Consider the following 9,893-nt stretch of genomic DNA (forward strand, 5'->3'; position numbering starts at 1 on the left):
TTAGCTGCTTGGTTTCAAAGTTTAAGGCAAAACTCTGTTCAGTTTGTCACCTTTAAGTGACAGCTCTACTCCCAAAGTTTTGTGTCCCTAATACCAATTCTCTTTTTGCTGGCAGAAATATTATGCTAGAATACTCAACTTTTTCCAAATGCTCAACATTCTTAGCTTCGGCGCCTTTTGTGGGCGAGGCTTTATGTTAATGATTTCAGTTCGTCTACACATTAACTCTCTCTCATAACTCTCTCAATTGTGAATACCACCCCAAAAAATAGCTATTACTATGCCATTTTACAGATGAGGAGGCTTGAGCTCAAAGAAGTTAAGTCATTCGCTTGAGGGCACACCCATCTTTTGAGTATGAGACCATGGATATAGACAAGTTAGACAGACCTAGGATCAGATCACAGCTATACCACTGACAGGCTGTACACACTTGACAAGACTGTCCTCTTCCTGAGGCTCTATTTCCTCATCTGTGGGATGGATTGTTATGGAAATCAAACAACGTTCAGGAAAGGAGCTACTAAGATACCCAAATATGGTAGGCACTTCATAAATGTGTCTGTGTGTTCATCTTTTTTTTTCTCCCTTATTCTTTCTAGTTGGAGTAAGGTGGGTGATCATATGTTAGCTCTAAAATGGAATATAGTCGACTGTTCAATCTTTCAGAATATTTCCAGCTCTGGGCACTCTCTGCTTGTGGCTCCACCCCTTTTCTGGTTGGACAGTGAAGCCCTTGCTTATGCATACCTTCACCTAAATGTAAAAGGGAGTATTAGGAGAATTCCCAGATGATAAATGTGCTGAGACACTGAAACACTTCTACTGAGGGAGGAAACTTCTTCCTAAGTTTCCAGGAAGTGCATGGTTTTGTCTCCTGCAGGGTTTGAATGCCCAAAAGGCAGGAAGTGGACTGGGACAGCACGAAACTTCTCATTCTTTTTAATGTGCATAAACCATGCAGTTTGATTGTTGCTGTTGTCCATTCAAAGCATACATGACCTAACTTTAACAGTCAAAATTTTATAGCATTATTTTTTCTCCTCGAACTCAAAATTTTCCACAAAATATATCTTTATATTGCAAAAGTTTTTTTAAAAAATTGCTTACCCTATCATCCTTATATGGAACTAAAATATTGGAAATTGTATTTTAACTTTTTAATTTCATGCAACCAAGAAGCTCTTAATGTTTTTAAAAATTCTAGATTGAGTTGTCATTGCAATTATTATTAGTATAAAATTAACTAAAACATCATAATTATATATTTTTGTATTAAATTTTTAAATTATCTATATTATATTTAAATTATATTAAATTATATATGTATTTCTTAATGTAATGGCTGGGGTTTTATTTTTCAGTTCATATATCTGTGATAAATATTACTGATTATTAGAATGAGACAGCATTCAGCATAAATTCTATTCTTGTTCTGTTTCCATTTCTGTACATGTAAATAATTAGAAAACATGCTTACATATATCAGTGAGTGGACATGGAAGGAATTCTGTAATGCAATGTCATTCAACTCTTTAAATGGTCTTGAGTTATATGTCAAAAAATTCTATAATCTAATGCTATGCTGTGCTCTTCACACTTATATGTCTAATCAATGAAAAACACAAAGCCTTGCCTTCAAAGTATGGTGTCATGATTAATATTAATAATTAATATTTCAGAGTACCTTTTAGTGCTTCAGAGGCAAAGAAGCATAGTAAAAAGTGAAATGGGTGAGTGAGTTACCTTTCTTTTGTAAAGCAAGAGAACTAGGATTATAAAAGGGAGATGAAAGGAAAAGCTTCATGATACCTGGGCTGCAGACACATTATCAGGTGGATACAGGGGCTTTGTTTCCTGTAATGGCAAGCTGGGTTAATCACATGATCTTGTAATATGTTAAGCAAAAGTGGACAGAATTACAAGGATAAATAGACAAATTTATAGTACAATGGAGTATTTTAATATACTCATCTCAGTAATTAATAAGACAAGCAGACAAAACAATTAATAAGGGAGACAGATTTGAACAGCATGAGTAACACGTTTGACATAATGCACATATATAGACCTGCAACAACCATCTGCAGCTTATACATTCTTCATATCACACATGGAATATTTATAAAAATTCACTGTACACTAGACAATAAATCAAATCTCAACCATTTCAAAGGATAGGCTATAATGTAATTAAGATAGAAATCAATAATAAAAACATAATGGAAAATCCATTCCTCCCAGTGACATATTGAGAGAAGATTAGCTGGTGACTCCAGAGATGTCAAAGCAATATCTTCTTCTCATTGGGTCATAGGGATGCCCTGGGTATCTGTCCACTTAGAAGAGTCCCAGAATTCTTAAGTAATCATCAGTCCAAATCAGTAAGAAAAGGAAAACCCAGTAGAGAAATGGACAAAGTCTTGAGGAAGCACTTCTCAAAAGAAGTCCAAAAGGTCAATAAGCACATCAAAAGGTGTTCAACATCAGGAAAATGCAAAGTAAAACTAAAATGAAATACCATAAAACACTGGTCAGACTGGCAATGTCTGTCAACACCAATGGGATTAATCTCATACACTGCTGGTGGGAAGGAGAATTGGCACAACCACTTCAAAAACCAATTAGCATTCTCTAGTAAATTTGAATATACCCATAAGCAATGACTCAGCTATTGTACTCCCAGAGCTCTCATGCACATGTGCCCCTAGAGACACATTCAAGGATATTTTCTACAACACTGTTCACAATCTCCCCATACTAGAAACAACCCAATTGTCCATCACTAGTAGAATGGGTAAATAAACCGTAGTTCAACGTATGATAAAATGCTATGCTACATTCAAATCTGATAATGCATCTTGCAAACAGAAAATTAAAATGAATTCAGTTTGCTTTTCTGTAGACTCTTTATTAAACCTAGTATACATACAGAAAAGTATACAAATTATCATCGAACAGCTCCATGGGTTTTCACAAAGTGAACATATCCATGTAACCAGCACCTGTGAATCTATTTTATTTTTGAAAAAGAAATATATTACCCCACCAGATGAAGAGTTTCTTTAGGGCAGGAATAACCATGTCTTTTATTGTTTGTGTCATTTACACAATGCTTGGCCAAAGAGTAAGCTCTGTAGAGTTTGTTGAATGATATACAGAGCTCTTTTGATTGGTGCCATCAAATCAAAAAGAAGATGACCTTGAGTACAGCAGACTTTAGAATGTCTGCATTTTATCTTCCTTATCTATTTAATAATAATCTCTTACATTTTCATTATCTTTTGACTTTAGTAATGCCTTTCACACTATCTTATACTCACAACAATCCTAGAAGTAGACCAAGCAGTTATTACTCATCCCTCTGTCACAGTTGTGGAAACTGGGTATCAAAAAAGCTATAAGTCCTGGCCAGTTAGCTGGATACTGGATGGGCCAAGATGAGGATGCCCGGGTCTCCTTTGCCTTAATGCAGTATTCTTTTTCCTATACAACACTGAGCTGGTCATCTGGACTTCTCAACCTCCAAAGGGCTTCTTACAGTTTTAAATTCCCAAGCCCATGATGCTTTGGGGGTCACAGACTCAAAAAAGGAGTTTAAAATGACCAGCAGGAGACAAATACAGCAGGGACATACAGCAGGGACTGTACCAAGCAGTCTTTGATTAAACTGTACACTCATGGGCTTGGGAAAACTCTCCTTTTAGCGTCAATGTACCATATTTTTCTGAACAGAATTTTTTGACATTTTTTGAGTAAAAATTTATGAATACGATGCAGTTTATTGTATGTTAATTATACCTCAATAAAGTTGATTTCTTTTTAAGTGACAGCTGTCACTCGTAGTCCCCAGAGTGGTTAATGTTAATACAGGCTGGAGCCTTCTCACTGGTTCAGCAATGGCCACATGATGACAGACTCAAATTCCAGGCCAAAATCTATGACATGAGAATTTTAAATTACTCCTTTGGGACACAAAGAAATACTTCAACAAATGAAAGTTTGCCACATGTATGAAAAGGATCTATCAATATGTCAAGGATGTCAATTTCCTTAGGTTAAAATGTTTTACTTTTTATCTGTATGTGTGTATCTAGACAATGGTTTTCATTTTTTAACAATAACACAACAAGCAATAATATTCAGAAGAATTCTGATAAAAATAATTAGGAGCCAACAGCCCTATCAGATATTAAAACATAAAACTATAATAATAAAAAATGTGATACTGATATTAGTGGAAAATAATAAGAGATTCAGAAATAGATCTAAATACAAACAAAAATTTAACAAAGGTGGTAGTTCTAAGCAGTGGGGAAAAGATGGATCATTTTATAAATGCTATTGCAACATCTGGGTAACCATCAAGGAAAAGTAAACACCCATGTCTTACAACTTACATAACAACAAATGACAAATGAATCAAAATTTATATGTAAAAAATGCAAGAAACCATAAAAGTACTAGAATAAATAAGGAAGAAGGAATCCCTTTCTATGACAAAAACTTCAGAAGCTGTGGGAAAGGATATATATGTGTACATATACATGTATATGATAAATTGGACTACATACACAAAACACCATGAGAAAAATCAAAAGAAAAATGCCAGAAATACTCGAAGTACATCCCAAAGGGACATACAAATCTCTAATAAGATAAATAACTCAATAGAAAAATGAGGAAAGAATTCGAACAGATGGTTCACAGAAAAGAAATAAAAATGCATCTTAAACATATGAATACATGCTCAACTTCACTCTTATTAAGGAAAAACAAATTAAAACCCTACTGAGATATCATTTTTAATCTAGTAGGCTGTCAAAAAGCAAAAAGATTGATAACACACTAGGATGGCAAAGATTCAAGAAAACAAAACATCCAACAGTCCTTGTGGAAATGAAAATTGCTGTACTTATGGTGCATAATTTGGCAGTCTCTATCAAAACCACATATATACATCCCTTTTGGCCTAGGGTTTTCCTCTTAATTAATTTCACAGATATTCTCACACATGGGAATTACCAGGTTATGCAATTTTGGGGGTAATATCAAAAGATCAGAAACCATCTAAACATCTATCAGTACATGACTAGTTAAACTATGATACATGGATGCAGTGGAAAATTATGTAATTGATACAAATAATTTCATGTACTAATATGAAAACATCTTCAGGATAAATTAAGTGGAAAAAGTATAAAACTATGTATTCTACCATTAGTGTGCAAAGGATAGGAAAAGGAATATATGCTTGTTGAGATACACATACACATATGAATCTAAAATCTCTGACATAGTTACAAGGATCTGACAATAGTTGCCTTTGGAGAGAAGGACCGACTGGGGGATGGAAAGGAGAGTTTTCATTGTATATAACCTTTTATTGCTTTTGAATTCTGGAATATGATATTGTATTACCTATTTATAAACATTTAAATATGTAAAAATAAACAAAAATAAAAGAGAACACAGGAAGGAAGTGGACAGAATTGACTCTAACAAAAGGCCCAACCAGTAGCCCCCATAGTAGGCAAAGCCTGCCGTGAGGCTGAAGATAGTGAGGCTTGGTGGCAGGTCAGAGAGGGCACTCCTGCCAGGCTCAGGTTGGAGAGTGTTCTCCCAGTGAGTGCTTGAATGTTCCTGATCTGCCACCAGACCCTTAGGCTGGGGAAGCCACCATTCACTGACTCTGCTGCCCACAGAGCTAGAAGCTGTGAGCCTGGTCATTCCTCCCCCCACAGCACCTGCCACATGCCCCAAGAAGACACCTGACAGCTGAGATGGACCCCTCCCCCTCCTGCTGTAGGCTTCTCCTGTATAATAAACACCTCTGAGGAGGGCTCCACATGGAAGGACTGCCCTCCTCACTACCTCCTCAATAGCTCCCTCCCTGCCTCATGAGATGGCCCATTTCTTTTTTTGTGGTGAGAGTATTGAAGATCTCTCTTAGCTTTCTCCCAGATGTACCCTGCAATGGTCTCCAAGGGACTGTGACACTTTGGGGGGCTCTGGCCCACCAAATTTCAGAACTGACACCCAATGGCCCAGTCTCAGTGGCTCTCTCATTTAGATTAGATGCAGAACTGCCGCGGTCTACTCCATACAAGAGACATGGCAAAACCTGCCAGCCTCCCAAAATAGCTCTGGCCTGACTCATTAGTGCAGGACAGATGCTGGAAAGCGTGTTGTCTAACATCACATATGCTGCCATCTCTACTAGTAGAAGTGATGGAGTTCGTGGTAGTTGCTGCTAACATATCTCTGTCCTCAGATTTCACTCACCTCACTGGGCCCTAAATTTATTTATTTTTTTTCTGTCGAATTTCAGACACACAAAATTAGATTAGTAATAATACTTAATTTGTATTGCACCAATACCATCAGTCCATTCATGCACCTTTTTTATTGTATTTATTCATTCTTCCATGTAGTATCTAGAGCTTCACTAGTAACTTATAGCTACCTGTATGCTCTTCCCACTTGCCCTCTCCTCCTCCAACCCCAGGAAACCATTATCCTCAACTGTAGGTTTATTATCCCTTTGAATTTTAATAGTCTATCACATAAATATGTATGCCTATACAATATATTTTTAGAGAGTAAATTAATATTTATATAGTTGTTAACCACAGTGAAAATTAAACAGGTGGGAATTTATCTGTGGTACACCTTGAATGCGAAAGAACTAAATTACCATGAATGCAAGGTCTTTTTCTTGTTTCAACCCCAAAATAAAATTTGTTACGAGCACTAATTTTAATCAAGATTATGAGAGGGCTAATCTGTCTTTGGTACCTTAATGCACCTCTCTGTGCTCCTCTTTTCCATCCCCATAACCTTTCAAGAAATTTGAAATCCTTTTCATTTTGCTTCCCATCAAACACATCCTTAAAAAGGAAATATAATATCAATCATTTACTCCTTATTGTAAATTTAATTTGTAGGCTACCTCTCTCAAGGTGATTTGCATTTTAAATATCTCTATTTGAGAAATGAAAAAGATTAGCGTTCTGTTAAAAAAATTTCATTCCAATAAGAAGATAAGGGAGGTATTTTAAGAAAATTGAAATTTCCCTTCCACAGAAATTTGTCTCATAAAAAATACAACATAGGGAAACTAGTAGAACCTTATCTACTAGGAATTTTGCTTCAATAAGATGTTAGGCCTGTTTTGGCCACATTACAATTCTACCTTTAAAAAAAAGAAAAGTTTTTTTCTAAACTTCAGCTACGTAAAATGGAGGTAATTCTCCCCTCAATTCATGCCATACTTCACATTGTTCTTGCAAAACCCCTCTTTTGTTCTATTTTTTTCACTACTGTCTTCAGCTCCTCTTTAATTCTCTTTCCCCCATATACAACCACTTTTAATAAGTCTTTTGAGATGACTTTTTTCCCTGTTTTATTGAGATATAATTGACATATAACATTGTGTAAGTTTAAGGTATACAATATGTTGATTCGATAACTTCCATATTGCAAAATGATTACCAGAGTAGCATTAGTCAACACCTCAATTAGTCTAATTACTGTTTCTTCTTTGTGATAAGAACATTTAAGATTTACTCTCCTAGCAACTTTCAAGCATATAATGCAATATTGTTAACTACAATCACCATTCTGTATAATAGATCCCCAGAACTTGTTTATCTTATAACTGAGAGTTTGTGTCTTTGACCAACATCTCCCAATTTCCTCCATTCCCCAGCCCCTGGCAACCACCATTGTGCTCTGTTTCTATGAATTTGGTATTTGGTGATTCCATATATAAATAATATCATACAGTATTTGTCTTTATCTGACTTACTGTACCACTTAATCATGGTGTGTGATTGTTTTAAGATGCTGTTGAATTTGATTTGCTAGTATTTTATTAAGAATTTTGGTGCCATATTCATGAGGGATATTGGCCTGGAGTTTTCTTTTCTTATAGTATCTGTCTGGCTTACATATCAGGGTAATGCTGCTCTGGTGAAAAGAGTTTGAGAGTGTTCTCTCTTGTATTTTTGGAAGAGTTTGAGAAGAATTTACATTAATTCTTCTTTAACTGTTTGGTGGAATTTACCACAAAAACCATCTGGTCCTGGCCTTTTCTTGTTGGAAGGTTCTTGGTTACTGATTCAATGCTTCCTAGAAATTTATTTATTTCTTCTGGGTATCCAATATATTGGTGTATAATTATTAATAGTATTCTCTTACGACCCTTTATACTTCTGTGGTACCAGTTGTAATGCCTTCTTTTTTATTTCTGATTTTATTTATTTGAGTCTTCTCTTTTTTTTCATAGTCTAGTTAAAGGTTTGCAATTTTGTCAATTTTGCTCATGTTTTCAAAAAACCAACTCAGTCTTGTTGATCTTGTTTCCTTTATTTTTCATGTTTCTTGATGTTTTATGTTGCTTTGAAGCGGCAGTCACCTCTTCCAGTTTTTGCTAACTGACTTTGGGAGAAAACTACCTAAAGATTCTGAGGCTTTCTCAGAACTTCTGGGGGGACATCGGCTCCATTCTTCTTGCTCCCTCTTGTGGCAGAATTCTTAAGCTTGTATGCCTTCTCTCCATCCTGAAACGCACCAGGCTGAATGCTGACAGCCTCCCTTTTGTTTTCCCAAAGGTGGTGCTAAAGCTCAAGTTTGTGGTCTCTCCCTGGTCTGCAGATTAGGACTGTCTTTCTGTACATGCTTGCTAGCCGTATGCCAAAGCTTGCTGTCACTATCAGGAGCACACAGGGAACTGGCCATAGTAGAGGTGGGAGTGAGAAGCACAGAGCACTGTGGGTGCCTGTGGACCAGTTGAGAGATCCATGACTAATGTGTCCCCAGTGGCTTGCATGCAGGTTCCTTGATGGAGTCCACAGAGCAGTTAGTAGGATCTGCATCCCTTTAATGACCTCTGAGAGTTTTATTTGCTGCTCTCCCAGCCTCTTCTTGCCCCATAGTCATGCAGCTCATGATTCAGTACTCTGGATGCAGTGAAAGAGAAATGAGCCTCTTTTGGGAGCACCTCACACAATAAGAGAAGCCAGGTACTCACATGCTTTCACTTTCTTTTCCCTATGGGAGAATATCTCTCTTGGCCCTAAACTATGCACCTTGAAATAGGGTGATTCAGGTAAAGTCATATTGTCCCTGTTGTTTTCTCCAGTACACCAAAAGTTGTATTTTTTGCTCCAGCAGTGTACTGGAACTTCTCCACTGGAAATCTGAACTTCCATAAAGGCTTTCTCATTTGTGGGTGGATATCTAAGATAGTGTTTTCCAGTGGCTCCCAAACCATGGCCCATAGAGACTATGACCAGTTCACAGCCACTGTAGGGTCCACAGCTAGAACCAAGGTCTGTGTGCTTATTACTCAATACACTGGTGGATGAGACTCCTCCCAGGTCCCTTGGTGTATGGTGCTCGATCCCACAACTCCCACACAAAGGAACCTTTGTCCATGGATGCCAAATTGTTGTTGGAGGAAAGACACAAATGAGGGACATCTTATTCAGCCACGATGCTTATAATTAAGTGTATAGTTGTTTACCTCTGTTCAGGCCATGAGCAGAAGGTGACAATGGTGAGGAATATATTGTTGTTTTGAAGAACCACCAGAAATTATCTGAGGTTTTTTTTTTTAATTCCTCTTTTACAAAGGCCACTGAATTGATAGGTAGAAAAAGGAGAACTGTACTGGGGTTTTTGGTATCAATTATCAAGGGAAAATTATGCTTCTGCTACACATCTGGTACAGGAAGGACCATATCTGGGACCTAGGGGAGTCACTGCGGTGCCATTTGGAATAGGGAAAAATAGTAATTGCATGCCCAATTAAAGATTAAAGTAGCTGAAGAAAGCCATGGAATAACAAAGACTCAGAACATTCAGGTATAAAGGTATTTTTCACCAAG

Source organism: Pteropus medius, unplaced genomic scaffold (genome assembly GCF_902729225.1).
Source record: "Pteropus medius unplaced genomic scaffold, Ma_sr-lr_union100, whole genome shotgun sequence".
NCBI lineage: Eukaryota > Metazoa > Chordata > Mammalia > Chiroptera > Pteropodidae > Pteropus > Pteropus medius.